The sequence below is a fragment of the Indicator indicator genome, chromosome 3 (assembly GCF_027791375.1).
Source record: "Indicator indicator isolate 239-I01 chromosome 3, UM_Iind_1.1, whole genome shotgun sequence".
NCBI lineage: Eukaryota > Metazoa > Chordata > Aves > Piciformes > Indicatoridae > Indicator > Indicator indicator.
The window spans coordinates 20965394-20989843 of NC_072012.1; positions in this window are offsets into that span (position 1 = coordinate 20965394).

Here is a 24450-nt window from a genome sequence, read left to right on the forward strand (position 1 = left end):
GATGATTTTTAAGGTCCTTTCCAATCCACACTATTCTCTGACTCTATGAATGTCTTTGCAGGTCAGATGATTCACCTTCTGAGGTTTGTATTTCCTGTGTGTTGATTACAGAAGCAGTGCAGGATGACTAGCACTGACACAGATACCTCAGACATTTTGAGTGGGAGGAATGCATAGCTTTGACATCAGGTACTTCTCTTAAACATACTTAAAACTTCTTTTTCGAGAAAAGTACACAGAAGAGTACCTGGCCTAAGTTATTTAGTAGTGTATGCAGATATTTGGCTGTATTTGCCTGTGTCTTATTAATTTGTATGCATGAAACTAATCTAGATGAAGTGGATGATAACCACAGACCAACAAGGAGGTGAAATTATGTCATGGAGTTTATGGCAACTCCTGAAGAGAGAAGAGTCTCCAGAGAGATTATATAGATAATCTGCTTTATGAGTCACAAGAAAGTTGCTTATTCTCAGGAAATATATATCATATGGAGAACCTATTTATAACAGGATCATCCTGTAAATGCTTTAAAAGTTGTTTCAGCTAACTGAACTTTAAAACCATTTGGAACTTTTCTGCCAAACAGGAGAGTTTGCTGAACAAAATTCTGTTTGCTTGAAGGGAAAAAATATTAAAAAATGAATTTATTATCATCCTAAATCTTGTCTCTACCATCAGGATATTATTTTGTTAGTCCATCAAAGTTAAAGCTTCATTTTGGTAACTTCTGCAAGCTCTGATTCATTATTGAAGAAGTAGACATAACCTGTCCTTATTTTCACAAGTTTGTAATAGAGGGGTGGATAAAAAGAAATCACTTTAAAAGAATCTGCAAAACTAGTAGATACAGAATTTTTAAGGGCTGTGGCAATGCAAGCATTTTTAAGATGTTTAGATATGTTGTTTTGATTTGTTTTCCTTTGTATTTAAATTAAATGAATGGTATTTTTGGACCCTAGTTTTATATGACCTCTTGTTTTGGCTAACAACCTTTGTTTTCTGATAGAATTTCATAACATCAAATTCTGTTATATTTCTCAACCCATCAGAACACTAATTCAAATAAAATCTCTTCCATCCCTTCCTTCCTGTTTTACTGGGAATATATGAATTATCTTAAGGCTGTAGAGAAGCTCCTTTTTCAATATTTTGATTTGGAAACACTTTATGATTTATGAAGCATTTCTCCAAATGGTAGCAAATATTTTTCCTTGATGTCTCACACTCAAAAACATCTGTTTCTGTTACCATATTATTATGTTACTATTAAGAACATGAAAAAAAAATCATCAGTGAAATTATATATCTTCCATGCAACCATCCTGGAATGATTTAGTCTTTAGTCTTTAAGATGCACCATCCTTCACCACATCATGAGCTTGACAGAGAATGTTTGCAAAACATCAAGTTTTCACCAACAATTAAATAGAGATGTTCTATAATGCCACTAGACATTTTTTCAGTGAGTCCCGTTTTCTGCATTACTCTACCATAATTCATGATTCTGAAGACAGGAGGAACTGGTGTGAGTTAGAGAAAGGATATCATAGAATCATAGACTGGCTTAGGTTGGAAAGTACCTTAGAAATCACCTACTTCAACCTCCTCATCATGGGCAGGAACATCTCTCAACTAGATTCAGATGGTCAACCTGGCCTCATCCAACCTGGCCTTCAACACACTCAGGGAGGAGGCATCCATAACCTACCTGGACAACCTATTCCAGAGTCCTACCATGATTGTACTGAAGAACTTCTGGGTTTTGTTGGGGATTTTGTTCTTTGGTTGGGTTTTTTTTTTCAAGTGTACCCAAAGACAATTTTTTACTGATAGATGTTATATGCATAGAATGGCTAATTGGTACTTACACCATGGATGTATCATTAACTTTTCATTTTCTGACTTATTGGCTTTTTACTCAATGTTATATTTATTAGCAACATTTTAAAAGATTTTACTTTTAAAACATTTTACTTTTAAAAGTAAAATCTAGCAAAGCTTTGATAAAAATGTGGGAGAAACAACGTAATAAAACTATACTGGCATGTATGAAAGCACCTACCGATGATATGGTTACAAACATTCCTGTATAAATAACTTTTAATTTTCTTTGTCTTAAGATTAAAGTAATTTTGTAGGCCTTGTAAAAGTAATTAGGATTATTAAATCTCGTGTCTCATCCTGACATCTACCTATTATTTATGGTTACAGCTTCATTAAGATTGAGAACAATTGAAATATATCACATTGGCATCTTGGAAAGTATAAAATGCCCCTCTTGGCTTAGAGGATAAATGATGCAATGCTCATTACTTGAAGGTCCATACTAATCATTACAGATGGAATCTCATCTACAAGCACTTTGAAATCATGATTATGGTCATGATTATTTTTACAATTTGATCGCATTAAAACAGAGTGAAGGAGCTCATGGTGATTTTAATCATTCCAAATACTAGTTCAAACACATTAATATTCATGGCCTTCCTGTATCTTTACTTCATTCTTTTAGGACTGAAGGTGTAAACCAAACCTCTATATATGAAAGTCACTCAAAACCAGGGATAGAAGAAATATTTTGGTTACTGTAAGAATCAAAACACAGTTTGAACGTGAGTCTGAGTGGGAAAGTACTCCTGTATTTTGTAGAAGCCTAGAAACAGAGACACCAGAATTATTTAAGGTATTTTGCCTCTGACACATAATGGTCTTGTCTTTGGGAGTAAACAGCTCGAATATCCTGCTTGTAACTTAAATAGTTCTGTAAAAGTGGCAATCAGGAAAATAACATTCAGGAATGAAGCTACATGCAACCTCTGATTAAACGTTACCAAAGAATGGAGAGGCAAAAGCTGCAACATTTCTTTTGGTTTGGAAATATATTTCCTTATTAAAGAAATTGCCTTTTCAAAGATCTCTGAAGTTCTGCCTTTTGAAAACACATAAGTTTACTTCATTTGCTATCGTTCCATGTCTTTAATTATTCCCTTCATTGTAATATCTGCATGCAATTGAAAAATACACCAAAACTGATCCTTTTTTTTATTCTTCAATGTTAGACATTATTGAGGCCTTGAGCAGCCAAGCCTAGTTGAGAGGTGTCCCTGCCAGTGGCAGGGAGGTTGGAGTAGGTGATCTCTAAGGTCCCTTCTGACCTAAGACATTCTGTGATCATAGTATTATAATTTCTGATATGACTGTTTCATTAAACATTCCTTGGTAGTGGATCTGTGATTTTACATGCCAATTGTTTTAGATTTCTGGAATAAGTTTATTCTGGCTTCCCAGTTTGAGTACATTCTACTGCTTTAGATTTTGTTGCTGCTAAAGTGTTATTTTCGTTTTCACATTCTCATTTTCGTTTTCACATTCTCATTTTCGTTTCCCTTATCTTCTGTACACAAACATGAAACCTGAAACCCGAACCCTGATAGTAAGTATACATTTATCTTTGGACTTGTAACTGCTAATATTCAAAGCTGGTGTGATGTACAGCTCTTCTTTTCTACTTCTTCAATCTTTGTACATCAGAAAAATGAAGTTGTTTTAGTTTACTGTAGCAATAAGGAAGTTCAGTGAAGCACACACTACTCTTTGATTAGTGCTGGCTATGAATAATGAAACATTTAGCATTACCTTTCAGGCTGTTCTTCCTTGGTAGTTCCAGTAATTCCAATTCTTCTCTGTCTCAGAGACATATCCATATCTTTCTCCTTCATTCTTCCTGAGTTCTGACAGAGATACGCCTTTGTGAAAGATCTTATCCATTATTATTAAAACTTTTTTTTTTTTTGGGGGGGGGGGGGGGCGCTAATTTTATATTTCTGCTAGGTCTATCTTCTCTTCCCAAGTTTTCCTGATCCATGTCCCTATGATCTGAATCAGCCTAATGGAAGGGTACCATCTGATCCCCTCTAGATACGTTTTACACTGTTCTTGCCTTCAGCTCTACATAAATTACCAAGTATCTTTACGTATCGTCTCCTTCTCTTTGACCTCTCCTTTCCATTTCTTTCATTTTATCTTTTCTCTTTTTATAGTTTAGTCTATTTTTAACCCTTCCTTGTTATTTTAATTTATTTTTTCCCCCCCCCACATTTTCCTCCGTAAATCCAGAGCTTCTCTTTCAGGTCATTTTCTTAACTGTGGCTTGAAAGATCTCAACTGTATTTTTTTTTGTGCTTATAGTAACAGTGAAACTATGATAACATGAAGCTCAATACAAGCTTGTTACCATAGAGCATGTCTGAAATCACTGGTTAGTTTATGATATCTGCACTAGAGTCTGTGCTTTCATATCTGATTTCAACCACTATCTAAACTAGCTACATTAGAGCCCCTGTGGATAGACTTATCTAGACTAACACTAGACCACAAGGAAGTTTCTATTTTCTCTCTATGTTACACACAGAGGAAGCACACCATTTAATTTCTCTTACCAATAGGTTTCCTTCCACTTCTTTTTCAAGCTGTCATAAATATCATTGTTGAATCAGGACATTAAGTCAAACAATGTGAAATATTAGAGTATGATTCCACAAGAGCCATGTGGGAAAATATGTCTGGACAGGCTAGGAGGTGATCTGCTGGAGAGCAGCCCTGTGGAGAAGGACCTGGGAATCCTGGTGGACAACAAATTATCCACGGGACAGCAATGTGCCCTTGTGGCCAAGAGGGCCAATGGCATCCTGGGTTGCATTAGGAGGAGTGTGCCCAGCAGATCGAGGGAGGTTCTCTCCCCCTTTACTCTGCCCTGGTGAGACCTCACCTGGAATATTGCATCCAGTTCAGGTTTCCCCAGTTCAAGAGGGACAGGGATCTGCTGGAAAGAGTCAAACAGAGAGCTACCAGGGTGACTAAGGGACTGGAGCATGTGCTTTATGAGGAGAGGCAGAGACCTGGGGCCTTTTAGTCTGGAGAAGAGAAGATTGAGAGGGGATTTAATAAATGTTTATAAATATCTGAGGGCTGTGTGTCAAGAGGGAGGGGACAGGCTCTTCTCAGTTGCACCCTGCGAGAGGACACGGGGTAATTGGTATAAACTACAGCACAGGAGGTTCCACCTCAACATGAGGAGGAACTTCTTCACTGTGAAGGTCAGAGCACTGGAACAGGCTGCCCAGAGAAGTTATAAAGTCTCCTTCATCGGAGACTTTCAAGACCCATCTGGAAGTGTTCCTGTGTGACCTGTGCTAGATTCTGTGTTCCTGCTCTGGCAGGGGGATTGGACTTAATGACCTTTGAAGGTCCCTTCCAACCCCTAACATCCTATGAACACTAGAATAAGTAGAGGAAATAGGAATATCATGAGTCAAAGGTTTGCATCTCCACTCTGGAGGACATATGTGAAAGACTTGAGTATGAGGCACCCACAGGTCAGGTGAATAGGCTGGCCACCCAGCAATTGATTAGGGATCACAAAATTTCTTCCTGTACTGAGCAATAAAGAGAAAACAAATTTTTGAATAGCATTGAATCATCATTCTCCATTCAGTCTTGAATCTAATTTTCCACACTCCAGCTGAGTACCTCTATCACATGTCTACGTCTATAAACATAGAATAAATATTTGCTTCTTTTGTCTCCATCCTTCTGGGAACATGAGAGTATTTATGACAAATAAGACAGCACCACCAACATAAACTACAGTAAATTCAGCTGAGAAAAGTCCCAAATCATATGATGATTCAAGTCCTGGGTCTGCAAGATGCCAGACACACTTCGTAAGTCCTTACTCACTTCACCAAGTGATTATTTGCAATCCCTTCTCCTCAATATCATCCTCCTTCACTTCCTCCTTTATCATCTTACTCTGGTATTTGTTTTGACAAATTACCTTTGGCTCAAGGAAGACTTTCCTGAGAAAAAAATATTCTCAACATCATTAAGTCTTCTTGGGAAGGGTCAGATTTAACTCACTGGTATTTTTTTGTCAATATTGTTTTGGTGGAAAATCCCCAAGCAGAAACAGTGTGAATAACTAAATGAGACTTTTGACAATTAAATTTACTTACATGATTGACAAACTTGGGCTGTTTGGTGTTTGTTGACTCCAGGCAAATGTATGAATAATATTCATATTCATTTATAATTAATCTAGTTAATTAGTTAAGTGAATATTTTTTAAAGGTTATATTTTAAAACACTAATATTAGGAAATATTGCAATTAGACCTGTTATTTTGTTCTGTTTGTCCTACATATATTTATTAACATCTAGTTTTTAATTACATGATCTTATGTTGTTTACTCCATACCCCTCTTTGGGCAGAGAATGGGGAGTGTTCACTTACAGAGAAGTTAATACACATTGTGTAATCAATGTTAATATTTATCATGCTGCCCAAAATGTGGGAGTTGCAATAAATTATTACATTCAGTATGTGCTTTGTCATGACATTCCTCACTACAGCATTTGAATTCTTTGCATTTATTTTCAGATTTTCTTAACATTCTTGTTGAGGTTGGTGACTGAGAGAAGTGGGAGAAGGTCATCTAGTCCAAGCCCCCTGCCATTAGCAGGGACATCCTCCACAAGAGCAGGTTGCTCAGAGCCTTGTTGAGCCTCACCTTGAAGATCTCCAGGCATGGGACCTCAACTGCTTCCCTGGGCAACCTATTCCAGTGTTCCACCAGCCTCATGGTCATGAACTTGTTGCTAACATCCAATCTAAATCTCCTCTCATTTCAAACCATTGCCCCGCATCCTATCACTGCAGGCCTTTGGAAGCAGTCCCTGTTCAAAACATGCATGCACCTGCAAATTTCATAGCAGAAAATAAGAGATAAACAGAAAAATAAATGTAAAGACTACACAACTAGTGACATCTGAGACAAATGTCACTGAATTAGGGTTCTAACACCGATATCTGTGAGACAAATGCTGACACCAGGTTCTCAGGCAAAGTTCATCTAGGCTTTGCTTCTCCGCACTTAACCTTCATTATTCACTACTCATCTTTCACATCTGCAGGAAATAAAGCTGGGATGCAGCACCATAACAGAGCTCTGACTGATTTTCCAAAGAAATTGATTCAGTGCAATGACTAAAATATTACAACTTTGAGAAACCTACATATGCGATTGCATGTAAGGCTGTGTCACACTGAGTTTACATAGGAAACACAAACACTGAGATTTCCAATTTTAGGATTTCCTTACATTGGAATCCTAATTCCCATCAGTGGGACAGGACACAAGGTCTTCATATTGTTAATAAAATAGGTAGAAGATAGAAAATCAGTGATAATTTTTCACTTAATAGTAGATAATGAGTGAAATCCCTCAGAGATGTATTAAAAAGCCAGTGCTGTTCAACAGCATGATTTGGAATGGAGGACATATGGCAAGCTGACAAAATTTGTAGATATTTGGGGCACTTAAAGTGAAAATTAACAGTGAAAATTTACAGAAAAAACTTCCAGCCCAACGTATTTGGGAGGGGGAAATGCAATTAAACATTCATAGGAGAATTGCAAATATGTATTCACTGTCTCTTTGAGAACCAAAGATTCTCAAACTGTGTTGGGTAATAGGGTCTTAGGTTCAATATACAGAAGAGAGATATTTAACCATATAGATGTTTATCCATCTGACACAAATTTAAGCACTGGAGTTTGCTGCAGAACTCTGTGAATGTTAGAAGATTATACAGATTCAAGGTAAATTTGCATGAGTTCATGGAAGAGAAATCCCTTGAAAGCTGTAGCAGAGTTTGGAGTCATCACTTCTGGCACCAAAGGTTCCCAGCACTTATTATAGAGTACCGGAGGGAAATGTCATACGTACTTCCTCTGCTCTTGTGCTCTCTCATACCTTACTGGGCTAGAGGAACAGTGCAAATAAAGTATCTATTTTATTTTGTATGGGTTTGTGTGAATTTATGTGAATGTGTATATATAAAACAGAGAACATGCAAACACAACAATGGCTCTTTTTTTAAAAGTCTTTAAATAGCTAAATCTGACCTGAAAAAATATTCATTTATTATTCTCAGTATATTGTGTAGCTGAAATTTGTCATCATTATTCACTTCCAGAAGAGAAGTCATCACTCAAACAAGATGCCCTGTACAGAGGTGTACATATTGATACAAGTTCATCATTCCTATGTGATCTCATCACTTTCAACTGCATTTAGCCTTTGATATAATTTTTGCCCTCTCAGTTCACCTCTTAAACTCATGCCTTTTCTGGCCCTTCATATACCTTAACTTTATTCTCATGAATTATATGAGGGCATTCACAAATCTTAGAACAAGTAAAGTAGCTGCAAGTAGCTCCATCAGCATGACTCCTAAGAAGAGCAGCTCTCTCATTTTTTTACCTATATAAGAAATAAGATTTGGACTGGATATCATAGCATATGTTTTGGCAAAAAAATTCACTGGTCCATCAGGAGCCAAAAGAAACACAAATTAAGCTTTGAGTCTTGTTTTTTGTAAAATCTCAAACAATTAAAACACCTTTGGGATAAGAAAATCCGTAAGTAGACTCCTTAGTGCATGCAAGTCAGAGGATATACTCTGCAGTAAGATTCTTGCCAGTTCCAGCAGCTGACGAACTGACCATTTCAATTTAGAGCAACAACTTCCAGTGCAATGAGAGAAACCTAATTTAATGAGGCTCTGAGTCTGTTTTCCTGCCTCTGATTTCAGAGTCCAGTGGGAAGATGAGATACTATTCTCCAGATGCTTTTAGAGGAGGCAAAGATTAACTAGGTTAGAAGGAACTGAATCATGAACTTTGAATCTATATCCTCATATCAGCAGGCTCCTACCCAAGAGGAAGCTGTGATTTCCTCTCTTTAAGAAGCATCCTTAAATAAAGCTTTGAAACGGTACTGTGAGATCGTTATTGCATAGTCATTTGGAAATGAGTTGTTACTTCACCTAAAGAGATATCATCAACATGTTGCAACATTTAAATACATGCAGATTTTGGGTTATCTGAATACTTCCACACAGTTGAAATCCTATTTAAGGAAACAAATTTTCTTTCTAGTCCTTCTTCAGGGCTGATATTTAGCAGAGTTTGTGCCACTGCAAAGGCACAAACTGCAAAGGTGCATGATAGCAAATAATTCTGTATAAGTAAATTCTGTATAATAATTCTGTATAAGTAAATTCTGCATAATAATTCTGTATAAGTAAATTCTGTATAATTCTGTATATTTACTGGGAATTTTAGTTTAGATGGATATAAGCATTGCAATTTGCAAGTCTTTTCCTCAGAAATTCCTTTTTTTAAAAAAATGCATGTAAATTGTATGTATTTTTCTTGAAAAAACAGTATAATTTTGTTTCCTTTTACTCTCTAGGTTTTATTTTTTCAAAAGGGAAAGACAAAAAAAAAACAAATGGAAACACTTCTGCTGCAATAACACAGACACTGAGCATTGTGGTTTCTGCACTAGGAAGTAAAATGCATCATGTCTGTTTTATGATGGATTTATTACTTCAAAGATCTGCACTAAAACCAAAAATAAAATAATTCAAGAAGTTCCATATGTGTCATGTGAGGAAACTGTTGTTGATAAACTCATTTTAATAGCTGTTTCTTCCATCACCTTGGTATAAAGCTCAGTTTGCAACTAATCTTGCTTGAATTTTTTTATTCCTCTGCTGTCTCTGGAGGTTACTTCAACCCCTAACATTCTGTGATTCTGTGATTGCCTCTTTTGTTTAGTGAAGTATATCTGTAAATTCAATACATAAACTGGGTGACTACAGAACACTGTATGTTTAAGGTTTCTTGTAAGGGGTCCTACAAGATTGGCTGATCTCCCTGAATGCACAACATCACATATCACCACAGGCCATATTTCATCTTCAATGGAATTTTATGAGTACACCCACTATTTAATATTTTGTCGTGAATATAAAGTCTCTCCATTGCCAATCTAAGGGTCTCAGGGGTGTTACTCAAGCTTCCTCCTTCAGGCTCATCTGAGATTTTCAGATGGTCAGGGGTTGAATAGATCTGGAAGCAGATGCACATTAATGCTTGGCACATTGTTATACAGTTGCTCAATGTTACGGACCAGGACCTCTGAACTAGTGAGATAGTTTATCTGTTCAGATTTAAGTGCAGATTAAGATTTGTGGTGTCTATGCCAGAAGAGAATTCTTGTTTGATATAGTCAGTATATACTTTTCTGTCTGCTGTAATCTTGTTGGCCAGCAAGTTCTTAATTGCCATCAAAACAAGCCACCAGCTCCAGATAAAGCTAAGGCCTAAGGCTATGTTTGGAATTGGCTTGATTTGGTCCAGTTTGTTTAGCTTTAAGAGCAACTGATTAAGGACTGGGTGATTGTTTAATTTTTGTTTGTTTTGCAGTTACCTGGTGCAATGCCTGTTGTTGATGATACAGATTGAAATGACAAGGAGTTATGCAGGACAAGAGTTAATTACTTCTGTAGTGTAACTAAGAAGCTTAAAGGAGAACAGCAAAGGCATTGAAATTCTGGGCAGCATATGATACCATTAAGTCTGAGTGCTAATGATAATTCATCAGTAATCATTTAAAGAAAGGTAAACTTTGAAGCTGGACAAAACTGGATTTGGGGGTGGGAGTGGGGTGGGGAAAGGACAAGTAACATTTGCATCCAATGTATGCAAACTTACAAAAGAATGTTGTGAAAAGCGTGATAGAAAACATAGAAAGGGCAGCAACCTGACAGGAAGAGCACCTCTGCTCTGAAGATAGGCTGAGGGAGGTGGGGTTGTTCAGCCTGGAGAGGAGGAGACTCTGGGGGGACCTTATATCTGGCTTCCAATACCTGAAGGGAGCCTGCAAGAAGGCTGGAGAGGGACTTTTCATAAGGGTATCTATCAATGGGACAAGGGGAATGGTTTGAAGCTCAGGGAGTAGGTGTGCTGGTTTGAGGCCAGACAGATCGTCTCTTGCCCCGAAAGGGACAAAAGAATGATGCACACAAACGGATTGGAGAGTGATGGAAAGTTTAAATGGAAAAAGCGATTGGTGAAACTACAGAAAACTACAAAGCATAGTGGCAAAGAATATCTCAAAGCATACAGAGTCCTTACATAGTACCCAGAGGCTTCCCAATCCTTCCCTCCTCCCACCTGAGGGCCTACCCAAACCCCCAGGGCTCTTTCTTCCCCCCCCCGCCCCCACCTCACTGCTAAGCAAGTCTCAGACTGGCCAGGTCTGAGACTGCTCCCCCTCCATTCTCCTCCTGACATTAGGCCTAGACAGGCCTAAGAAGCCTTGAGATACTCCCCCACCGTTACCCGGTAAGAGAGGACATCTCCCACAGGAGCAGAGAGGGAAGAAAGAGAAAGAGAATGACTTTGCAGATGGATTGATAGGGGGCAGGATTTATGGGTAGAAATGCGCCGTGTCCTGTGTCCACCTTATTGGGTGGGCACCTGGGACACCAGAGGTGTTTCTCATGTAGCAGTGGCAGGGAGCACCCAGCCTAAATTGCCACAGTAGGGTTAGACTGGATCTTAGGAAGATGTTACTCAGTACGAGTATGGTAAGACTCTGGAATAGGTTTCCCAAGGCGGCTGTAGATGCCTCTTCCCTGGGGATGTTCAAGACCAGGTTCAATGCAGCCTTGAGCAGCTGAGTCTACTTGTGAGGCCTCCCTACCCATGGTGGGGAGGGTGGAGCAGATGATCTCTAAGGACTGTTCCAACGTATGCCATTCAATGATTCCATGACTGTGCTCCTTGTGTAAAACAGAGGAATTAACTCCCATCATTAACTTCATGCTTTCTTAGTAAAGGCTTCAAGGAGCCTATGAATGCCTGTAATTCACCCTAGACTGAATTGTTAATCTTAGGCTTCCAAGAGCAGTGGCAAGCAGAGCCTAACAATAGAGATAAAAAAGAGGTTTGTCGTAGAATGTTTATCTGAATAACAACTTCCCAAACATATTGTGAATGAGATTTGCTTTCTATTTAGATTGTATGAGCATCAATGTATCTGGAATAATAATAATCTATTTTTGTTGCATTTTGGTTATATAGTTGAAACTTCCAATTTATCTAACAGTAAAATCTTGGCTTTGCATAGAAGGCATGGTCCTCTTTGAGCCATAACAACATCTCAAGTGCAACATTGCTGAGGCACAGGATAGTAACAGTGGGACTTCTGCAGAGAAATGGTTTTTCTAAGTACTTTCCATTAGGGAACTGTTTTTAAAGGCAGCAATAATGACTTCATTGGGCTTTAAAAATGTTATTGCCCATGGTATTTGATAAACATGGTTTCATTTGATCTAAAGGTGTTCTCTTACTTAAACACTAAACTTTTTGGGTGACTTGAAAAGATTATTGACTGCAGTGTTTTATACACTTCAGCTTTACAATAAATGTTTTTAAGAGCTATGTGTGCTGCCTGATAAATATATTTATGACCCTAGTCTTTCAGTGCTGGATGTTGTCTGTTGACTTGAACGAGCTCAAATTAGTCACAAGGCTCAGGAGGAAGAATACAGACATGGGGGATATATGTGGGTTTATTCAACTGAGTCTAAAATCAGTTTATCTAAATTTTCCCTGTAACTTGAAGGAGGAATAAGAAAAGAAAATTATATAACTGCAGAGCAGAAGGAAAGCACCAAAAGTGGAAAGTTAATTATGAAAACACAAATAAGAGAATTTAAGTGGAGAAATTACTCCCTTTCTCATCAGTATCTTGAATGGGCTCAGTAGCCTTCCCCCTAGGAAAAAACCTGCCCAGGAGAAATTCGGCTTTCCTTTACGTAATAAAATTTAATGAGGTAAAAATAAAGAAAGTAAAACTCCAGACTGAATATAAAAAATCAAATAACTTGACAATAGACTTGAGGCTTTCACTATGTGGCACCAAGTCAAGTTTGTATTTACTTTTCAAATTTTCTTAGGGGAAGCTCTGGCAATAGGAAGTGAACTGAGTTAAGAAAGAGCAGATTACAGCTGTCTTGGTCCACACCCTGATTGCACGAGGAACAAACAGAAGTCAGCAAGGGTTTCCAGACTATAAACTCCCTTGTTAGGGTAAAGAAAATTGAATGGTATATGGGTTTAAGTGTTTTCAAATGTAGCCTCTCAATTTCCTTTTTGAGACAGCTTTGTCTTGAGAACTGTGGCACTAATATGACTGAGTACTCTGCATAAACAATTTATGTATTAATAGTGCAGTATTGCTATTATATCTCCCCAGGGCCTTCTCTTCTCCAGGCTGAAGAACCCCAGCTCCCTCAGACTGTCCTTGTGGCAGAGGTGTTCCAGCCCCCTAATCATTTTTGTGGCTCTCCTCTGGACCTGCTCTAGCAGGTCTATAATGTTTTCTAACTTTGGCTTCTGCATGTGTGTTAAGAGTTACATGTCCTGATTAAGCATAATCCTGCAGAAAAATATAAAATGATAAATTCACAATTTTAGTGGACAAATTCTTCAGATGTCCCTGTTAGACTCTAGAACAGTTATTTCATCAGTTTAATTTAGTATACTTTTTTCCTACCACTTTTTTGTATGTTTGTTTGTTTTTTTCCATTCCCTTAAAAGCAGCTTGCTAGAACACAAGCCTTGGTAGAAAAAAATGGAGGTGATCCAAATAAGTTGTTGAAATCATTGATTTGGAAATTAGGTAAAAAATAGAGTCTTAGGTGATGATTATAATGAATATTCTATGTTTCAAAAAGGCACTCAAACCAAATAAAGTCTTAGACATAAATATGTGAACTCTGAATATTGAAAGTTTGCTGTACCTGACATTAGCAGTTTATAAAAGCTGTATCTTGTGTTCTTAAAATTCTGATGCCTAATCAACCCAACAACTGGTTGTAATGTTGAACATACTTGATCTAGGCTTGTTTCGTTTAGATTTGTAATATGTTTTTATTGCAATCTGTTGTAAGAATATAAAATAAAAGAGGTATGTAAAATGATCTTTGCAGCGCTACTTTGTTATATTATCCTTTGAACACAGGGAAAGGTCACCAAGGAACATGATGGAAAAGAGACCTTAAAAATACAGAGGATATGATTGATGGATCACGTTTACAATGGAACCTGAAGTACAAGAGTTTTAATTTATTCCATGACACAGCCTAAAGTTTGTTTTCAGTTTGATCCAAAGCAATGAAAATAATGTTTCTCTTTGCAGCTGACATTGATTACTGTAATCCACAACAAAATTAAAAGACACAGTGGATCAAATCAAGGTATTGGGAAGATAGCTCATTTACACTACAGAAGTGTAGGCTAGCATATGCATGAGAAATATCTCAACTATGTTGACTTCCCCCCCACCCCATACTGCCAGAAAGGAGAGGTTATGAATAATAGCTTCAATACCAACAGTTAGGCCTACTCACCATCTTATCTTATCTCACTGTCTGAAATGGCATGTAGTGTTAACATGTTAAATATTAAATCTTATTTTTCTTGTCACCTGTTCTTTAAGAAGTGACAGAAATATCCACACATATATGAAGTGTAGGTATATGGTTTAGGTTGGAAGGAACCTTGAAGATCACCCTCTTCCAACCCTCCTGCCATGGACAGGGACACCTTCCACTAGACCAGGTCACTTGAGACTTCATCCAACCTGTCCTTGAGCACCTCCAGGGAGAGGGCATTCATGACTTGCATGGACAACCTATTCCAGTGCCTCACCACTATCACTGTAAGAATTTCTTCCTAATCTCCAGTCTAAATCTGCCCTCTTCAAGCTTCAGTCCATTCCCTCTCATCTTATCACTACAGACCCTTGTAAAAAGTCCCTTCCTGGCTTTCTTGCAGGCCCCCTTTGGGTACTGGAAGACTGCTCTAAGGTCTTCCCAGAGCCTTCTGTTCTCCAGACTGAACTGACCTAACTCTATCAGGCTGTCCCCATAGGGAGATTCTCCAGCTCTCTGGTCATCTTCATGGCCCTCCTCCAGGCCCACTCCAGCAGTTTGATATCTTCCTTATGCTGGGGGCACCAGAAGTGGACACAGTACTCCAGGAATGGGTGAGGTTCTTTGCTCACACACTAGTAATAGAACAAAACTATGGAACCTAGAATTTTTTTCTTGCTCCTCTGGCTATTTTTCATTTTAAAGCTCTCCATCTGTCTATCATTATTGTAGTTTGGACTATGAAATGTACTCCATTTCTTAAGGCTTTTTCAAGTTGGAAACAACAAGAACAGACAAGGCTCAAACAAGTTCATTTTCTGCTCTGCCCTGTGAAATGGAAGGAGGTTCTTCTATTTGAGGTTGGTAGGAGGAGACATAGGATTAAATGTGCTTTTAAACTTCTATTGAAAAATGGAGTGTATCCATGTTTGACATGGAGTGTCAAACTGACACTGAGAAAGCTTGGTGAATTGTTGGTTCAGCATGTTACAATGTCACAAATTTGCTTGAAAGCTTTTAATTTTCATCATGTTTTCTTGCTTATATATTAGCTGGCTACCTTCATAAAGATATTATCTTTAATTATATGTTAACAATGGACTTAGTGTTACAGAATATATGGTAAATTTTGTTTTATTTTGGGAGGAGTGGAGTGCCATGTGATGGACAAATTGGCTTAGAGTGTCCTATCTTGTTCACACCACAAATGGAAGAAGGGAATTAATATTCTGCCACAAGTAGCCTGTCTTTCCCAGAAGTGTTTCAGGTATAGGAGTATGTTGCCTAGTCTGGGGTCCCCTTAATACAGAAGGATGTCAAGAAACTGGAGACAGTCCAATGTAGTGCTACAAAGATGCTGAGAGCCAACAGCACATGAAGCTGAGGCTCTGTGAAGCTGAGGGAAATGTGCTCGTTTGGTCTGGTTAAGAAACCTAGTGGCCATCTAAAAGCTGTTATATGATGGAACCAATTTTTTCTCAGTAATATCAGAAGCTGTGAAAAGGCTCTCAGACTGCAACTTGGGAGATTCAGATTGGACATTCGGAGCTTTACACTGGGAACAAGTCACCCAGGGGTTCTGGGAATTACTGGAAATTTTAAAGATGTGAATATTCAAAGCCATGGCAGACCTGCAGTAGTATAGTTGGTGATAGTCCTTGAAATACAGGTAGGACTACATCTAGGACTCCTTCACTGGAGACATTCAAATGCTGCCTGAATGTGTTCCTGTGTGACCTGCTCTAGGTGATCCAGCTCTAGCAGGTGGGTTGGACTGGATGATCTTCCGAGGTCCCTTCCAACCCCTAACATTCTGTGATTCTGTGATCTGCTTTATCTGTTTCTGTGATTTCTGTGGTTTATTTTCAAGACATGCCTTGGGGTTTTTGCAGAATCCCATAAATAAAGGGATCAGTGTGCTCCAAGAATTCACCCCAAAACAGTCCTAATTGAAAGCAGAGGTACTTTATAAGGTATTGCATTGCTAATCAAAATTATCTAGATGTCAGATAGTTCTTAAGTAGCTTTTAGTTTATAGAGGCCCGTTTTTACAGACATAATTCCTATGATTTTTCATATCAAATCGAGACAAGATGCAGGAATTATGGCTTGTAGAACTCAGTGAAATATGTAAAGATTTAATCTGTCCTAGCACACCCTCACCTGACAAGTCTCCAAAGGCAGTTTTCCAAGAGGATGAAGTGTGATTAGCTCAGAACAAACTTCTAAGTTCATTTTGTTACAGTTACACACATCTTGCCTCCTCTGCATATACATTTTTTGTGGACCAAAAAGTGAAAACAGAGGTATGGTGACTACAAAAATACCTCTCTAATGTATTATAAGGCCTAAAGTACAGCCAGAAAAGATTAATCATATAATTATATCAGTGTTTTCATTCTCATATAACTTTATAAAATATGTTTAGGTGAAAGCGGGACACAATTATTATTATTTTAATGCAGGGATGATTTAGCACTCAGTTGAGAATGTTAGAGCCAAAACATTTTCTGCCAAAGATCAGTGCTCTCTTTTAAAGGTCATCACCAAATGAAGCATTATTTTCATGCAAATACTTGTAACAACATTGGAATAATTATTACAGTTATTGAAAGCTTTGTTTTTATAGTTTTCTGCAAATACCACACTCAGCTTCATATAGCAAAAGATTCTGACTTGATTTTTTTATTTTAAATTTTATCTTTCTCAACAATTGTCAAGAAACAAGGTATTTTTCTAAAATCATTAAAAAAATAGAATGTAAGAAGGGTTCTTTTTGTAAAAGTCACCATAAAATGTCTCTGATTATAAACATCAGTGGGCAGTAAACGTTAAAGGGTAATGCTGTGAATTGATTGCCATGCCTGAAAGGGGTTTGACTTTAGGAATTACTAGGGGAAGATTTATGTCCAGTGAGGTCATATGAAAGGATCATAATGGTTCTGTCTTGTCTAGAATCTTTGACTGAATCAATAGCATGAGTGCCCCAAAAACCCTCCCACAAAAAATCCAATAGATGGGGAAAAACATTCTGAGAGAGATGAAAATACAATTGTGAACATGCATTAAATAAATAGTGAGTACAAAATTTATGTACTTTATATATGATAAAAATAAGAATTTTGTAATAAATAATAACCTTACAAATATAATAAAGAATTAACTTAGACATTTTAAGTGGATGGAAAGTAGGGTTAGACTGGATCTTAGGAAGAAGTTCTTCAGTACAAGGGAGGTGAAACTCTGGAATAGGCTGCCCAGGGAGGTTGTGGATGCCTCCTCTCTGGGAGTGTTGAAGGCCAGGTTGGATGAGGCCTTGAGCAGCCCAGTCTAGTTGAGAGGTGTCCCTGCCCATGGCAGGGAAGTTGGAGTAGATGATCTTTGAGGTCCCTTCCAACCTAAGCCTTTCTATGATTCTATGAAGCATGACTGCATGTGGCAAAGGCACTTTTAGATATCAGCTGCAGTCATTTGCAACAAGGAGTCACAAAATGACATTTTCACTATACCTGTAACTCTGCTTTCTGCTTTCTCTTTTCTCTTTTCTTTTCTTTGCTTTGTTTTATCCTTTATTTTACTTTAAAAAAAATATTTTATTTTCCTTGTTGCAATATCCTATGTTCTCCTAAATCTTTAGTACCCTGGATTTGCAGCTTGTAGCTGGGGTCAGTGGCAATGCTTCCAATTAATTGCAGCCATATGGTGTGCTGAAATCATCTCTGGTGATGACAAAGTAGGACATGCAAGACACATGGTCATGATTACACCAAAAGTCATTGCTCAGAACTGTGGAAAAAAATGTCCTTCATTTCTCAATTTCCTATCAAACTGACAACATTTTTTCCACTCAAAGTAAGTATTGTGCTATTAGCTGGGTTCCAGTCACCCTCTCCAGTCACCCAAAACTGACTTCTTTGCCAAGTATTTCCACACATGAAAAGAATCCTTGACTCCAGTGAGATACTTACAATATATAGTGTTATTATTATGGAGTTTCTTTATGTAAGAGTGACATAATATAGAGTAAAAATAATGCAATGACTAAACTAAGAGCTCTGTAATCCATTATAATAAAAGCTAAATAAGGAAAATCTTACTGTATTTCAAGTCTCAAGACAGTTTGAGTTTGTGTTCTTCCAGGGAGCTGAAACAGAAGGATTTATTTTGTGACCATTCACAGAGCCAGCTGATCTAGGTCCCAAGATCTTAGTCCCATCTTTATCTCTTCACTGACATATATATCTGCTCTCACTGCTTCTTTAAGCCAGCCACTGTTCTTTTTACCAACTCCCCTAGCCATGTTTGCCTTTCCATTCTCTCTTCCTGACAGAATGGTGAACCCTTAATTTGTTTTCCCCAGGAGCCACTATTTAATTCCCTTGTTTCCTCAGCATCAGTGGATGGTCAAGTTCACTCTTCAAAATCAGCTTTTTAATGGTGTAATATATTTGCCCTATTATAATTAGGAAAATTCATACCAGCTGAAGGTTTAGATTTTTTCCCCATAGCACAGTTAATATTTTTCCTTCATTCCAAGGAGAATTTAGGAAATTGTAACAAGACAGAAAACTGTAAAACAGGAAGTATTAACTGTGGCAGACTCACAGATTCACAGAATCCGAAAATTATAGAATGACAGAATGGTTGAGAGTGGAAGGGACTTCTGGGGGTCATAGATATCATTCACTCTGTTCAAGAGGGGCCACCTAGACTAGGTTATCCAGGACTATGTCCAGATGTCTTTTGAGTATCAGTCCTATTTGATTATAATAATAACTTAATTACAGAGGAGTGAAGAAAAGCACTATTTATTCCAGCCAGAAAGTAGGAAAAAATAACAAGGAAAAAAAATAACTAGAAAAGGGTTGCACCTTGTTAGAGATTTTAAAATAAAAGTGTTAACAAGCTGTCTTAGGAAGGAAAGAGTTAACACCGAAGGACTCATACTCTGAGGAAAAAAAAAAACGAGGTGGATGGATTTATGTCGAATTAGAGGTGGTCTTCCTTCAGAACTAGTTTTCAATTTATTTTTCCTGTGAGTGTGTACATAGATATGTTTGCATATACATCTACAGAGCACTCAGATTTTTCTGTTTAATTTGAGTTTGCAACAGTAGCAGGAAGTTTCACTGCAGTCAATAATCAACTCAAGGTAATGGAAAAAGTTAACATACAGTAGCTATGACAGATGTAAACAAAATGTGTTCCATAACATGCAAAGATTGCGTGGGTCTGCAATTACATCACCTTCTCCTTCTGGGACTGCACTTGGGTAGAAAATCCAGGTGTTGCTTACAGTGCTTCATGAAGTTTTTCTATTAATGTAAATTAATGTATTCAAAAGATTAGATATCAGTCTAAAACCTGGTCCAGGCTGAAGGGGACCTCTTGAGGCAATCTAATCCAATCCCCCTTTTCAAGCAAGGTCAGATAAAACAGCTTTTCCTGTTTTCCAGACCATGTCCAGCTGAGTTTTTAGTATCTCCAGGGATGGAGAATCAACAAACATTTTAGGCACACTGCTTCAGTGATTGATCATCTTTATAAAAAGAAAGTGCTTTCTCATCGTCAGATGGGATTTCATATGTTATAATTTCTGTCTGTTGACTCTTATCCTGTCACTGGACACTACTGAGAAGAGTTGAAACTCATCTTTCATTAATGAAAATGTTCAATACAATTTGCTCCAGTATTAACCTCAGAGATGCAGTATTAACCTCAGGGCCTCAAAATGGACTCTATGCCAATCTGGGCACAAAATGATCACAATCCACTGGAGCTAGTCATTCAGCTAGTTTTTGATCCACCTCACTGTCCACTTATCTGATGATAGTTTGCCAGCTGGTCTCTGATGGTGTTATGGGAGACAGTGTCTATGTCTTTAGTAAATGTAAGGTAAACAACAGAGTGTGCTTGCTTTGTTTTTTGACAAAGACAGATAGAGGTGACATATTTGTGTACAGCAGTCTTCAGTTTGGAGCACATAACCAGGAAATGGGAGAACTAAGACTCATAATATTCTCAGTTTGAGGAGATTCAAAGTTAAAGTTAACATTTCTCAAAGAGAAGAAGCTCTCATTTGTAGGCTATAAAAATGGCTACCATGAGGGTATTCAGCAGTTCTCTTGTTGATTAGTTCAATATCTATAATTTTGGAGGTTTTGAGAGAAGAAAGGATAGATTTCATCACAATTCAATGTATTTTATGCAATGCTAGGAACCAAATATCTGGAGAACGCCAGCAAGTTGTAGACATGAAGTGATGTCCCTGTTGCCAGCCGTCTTGCTGAATGAGAAGTGTGTGCTTCAACAGGAAGAATGATTTCTTTAGGCTCCCTTAGATGCTCTCTGAAGAAGTGTAAGTATAGGGTGGTCCAGAATTCAGATCTGAAATTTCTGATCATTCCTTTAGACTGGAAGTACCCTAATAGGATTCTCAAACAGAATATTTAGATAGATTGCTGCTGAGCAGCAGCTTTCCCAATAAGTTGAAGTTGCACCTTTATGCACAATTTAAATACTCAATGCAAGACAAGGTCTTTGTCTTACTGCTTTGGTGCTTGAGAGGCACTAGGAATCCAAGTCTTACCTTCTGACATGTTATGACCGCCTAAAATGATTTCAATAAACTGCCCATGACATGCCAAAGTTGTAGCCATGCCAAGTGTAGTAGAACCTTAGATAAACAACTCAGAACCTACCACCCTTAGAAAGCTATTTTGGATTAACAAAACATGTAGCCCTACACATTTCTAGACCTTCATTTCTGCATTTTTGCAGCAATTAATTCAGGGAAATCACTTTCTGTGTTTAACAAAAAGAGTTAATTTCTAGGTATTTTGTGTTGCTCATTTTTTGCCTTTTTTTGTTTTGTTTTGTTTTTTATTTTGTTGTTGTTGTTATTTGGCTGGTTTTGGAATTTAGCTTCATAATCATGGATGTTAATATTCTCAATCAAAATGCTGGATATAACATTTCTTCTGTTTCTTCTCCTGCTTGCCAGTCCATGACTTTCTGTTCAATTCATCCTCTCACCCTGAGGTTCAGGCTAACTGCATTTTTAAAAAAGAGCAGGTGATGTTTTCATAACTGAGCTGTATTAGAGTTTAAAATAACCATGTTACACTAAATGAAGTCTTCTGATTTCAGATGTAACTTAATACATAGGAACATGTAATAGGAAAATATTTTAGATTCATATTTTCATGACAATCTCCAGAACTACTAACTGTGATCAGCTGTGTATCACGTCATGGACTTTCATTTCTCACTCTCTGCCATCTTTGCTCTCTAATCTCAATCTGTGTCTAATGAGTTGTTCTTTCTTTGTTGTTAAGTTTTAAATCACTACAAGTGTTTGAAAGGACATCTCTTTGTAGTAGTGTAGTTAATAAAATTCAAACTGATTTTCAAGGATGCATGGGAGTATGAGTTTAAAAACAAAAAAATAAAAACCTAGGGGGCTCATAAATCATAATTTTTACCACATAAAGAATGGACAGGAAGTAGTTCTAGTTGAAATTCCCCACAAGGGATATTAACATAATCTCTATCCATGTTCCTCTGAATTTTTAATAGCTGTAACAACTCAATAAGATTGAAATGAAGGACACAACGTGCTGGAGCCTGTCCAAAAAAAGGCAACAGAGCTGGTGAATGGTTTAGAGAATAAGTCTTACAAGGAGTGACAGAGAGAAGTGGGATTGTTTTGTCCGGAGTAAAGAAGGCTCAGGAGACACTTTGTCGCTTTTTACAACTACCTGAAAAGAGATTCTAGGTAGGATGGCCTCAAGTTGTACCAAGGAAGGTTTAGATTTTTTACTAGGAAAAAATTCTTCACTGAAACAGTGTTTTGATTTAACCCCACCACACATTTTCTTTGTCTTTCCCCTCATTGGTGGGATGGGAGAGATAATGAGAAGAGTAATAGTGAAAAAACTCACGGGTTGAGGTAAAGACAAGTTAATGAGAAAAGCAAAAGCTACGCACACAAGCCAAGCAAAACAACTATCACTTCCCTTTGATAGGCAGGTGTTTATCCATCTCTAGGGAAGATTATGAACCCAGCCTCAGCTGTGAGAGAGCTAATTATTTTCTTCTTTGTAGCCTGAGTAATGCTGTGTTTTGGATTGAGTATGAGAAGAATGCTGACAATATACTAATATTTTTAGTTGTTGCTAAGAAATCAAGGACTTTTCATCTTCCCACAACTTGCTAGCATGCAGAAGCTGGAAGGGTGCATAGCCAGAGCAATGGACCCAAACTGGCCAATGGGATATTCCATATTATGCAACTGTATGCTCAGTATACGTATGAGGGTTAGACAGAAAGCTGACTTGCTCTCTTCTAGAATTGCAGCTTTGAGATTTTCTATTCTGGGATGGTTAGCCAGGAACAGGACAAAGAGTGTTGAGAAACCGCATTGTGCACCACTTCTTTGTATATTTATTTATTATTATTTTTATTTATTTATTATTATTTTTATTTATTTATTATTATTTTTATTTATTTATTTTTATTTTATCTTATTCCAATTATTAAATTATTTTTATCTTAGCCTACAAGTCTCCTTGTCTTTACTACTCCAATTTCCTCCCCTGTTCACTAAGGTGGGGAAATGTAAATGAGCAGCCGTGTGGTGTTTGGCTTCTAGCTAGATTTAAGCCACAACATGGCATTATTACAGATAATGGTTACTTGGGAAAACAAATGCCATAGCTCTGAATGGACCCCATTTCTTTCTTCATCTGCTGAGCATGAATCATATGATACGGAATATCTTTTTTCATCAGTTTGGGTCAGCTGTCCCTGAGGTGTCTCCTCCTAGCTTCTTGTACATCCCCAGCCTCCTTCCTGGCAGAATGGTGTGAGAAGCAGAAAAGGCTTTGACTCTGTTTAAACACTGCTCATTAATAGCTAAAACAATCCTGAATTATCAGTGCTGTTTTTCATCACAAATCCAAGCATAGCCCATACTAGTTACTGTGAAGAAAATTAACTCAGTTACAGCCAAAACCAGCACAAAGGGTTATCAAGCATTGGAACAGGTTCCCCAGGGAAGTGGCTGAATAATCACACATGGAGATAATTAAAAGGCGTGGAACTTAGCAACATGTTTTAGTAGTAGACTTCAAAGTCTATGGTTAGTGGTTGAACTCAATGATCTTAAAGCCTCTCCCAGCCAAAATACTCTATGATTTTGTGGAATTTGGGCTTTTTTCTTTTTTCCTTTCTTTTAATTCCACTAAAGAATTTTTAATAGCTTCATATAACTCAATTGTCTATCAGATCATGCTCATATGAGATGGGTACGAAGCCCAGTGAGATGTTTTTCACCATGGAGAAGTCTTAATTTCCATTTCTTTGTTACTGATGAAATTTCACAGCACATAAATTAATCTGAAGAACATTGTGTGGACAATGTAAATAAACTTTTATTTGCAATACTATTTCCCAAGAAAGCGAATACAACTATTTTTCTGGGGTTTTTTTCCATCAATAAAAGGTATAGATTTATTTTTCAATATCTTGCGGATGTAAAGGAACAGTTCTATTTGTAATACAAATTTGAGGTACACAAGAAATGCACATATAATTTAACAGTTCTAAAAGGAAATATTTAATTTTAGAAATGCTTTTTCTGATTATGAAATGTTTGTAAAAGACATCTAACAGCTTGTCTATTCAAGGCAGTATTTTTCATTTGGAAAATCAGTGTAATTGACAAGTTAAAATGTGAATCTTTATGTAATGCTGGAAACAATAGAAAATGAAATATTTCAGACTGAAATAAGCAGATACTTCATCCTGCCAAAAAAATTAAAAAGAACATGCAAACCCACTCTTATATTTAATTAAATAAAATATAGCAGGAAGGTGCACATGATGCAAGAGCTACTACTGACCACACTACCATTATAAATCATCTTCTCATGCGGCTTCAGACATCTCTTTTCTGCAAGTCAAATTAAGGCTTTTAATAATTCATTAACACAAGCTTCACAGACTACAAAAGAATCAAAGATTTACACCAAATTCTGGATATCAAGATAGTTATGTTAACACATTAAAATATCATGTTCAGTAGGTATT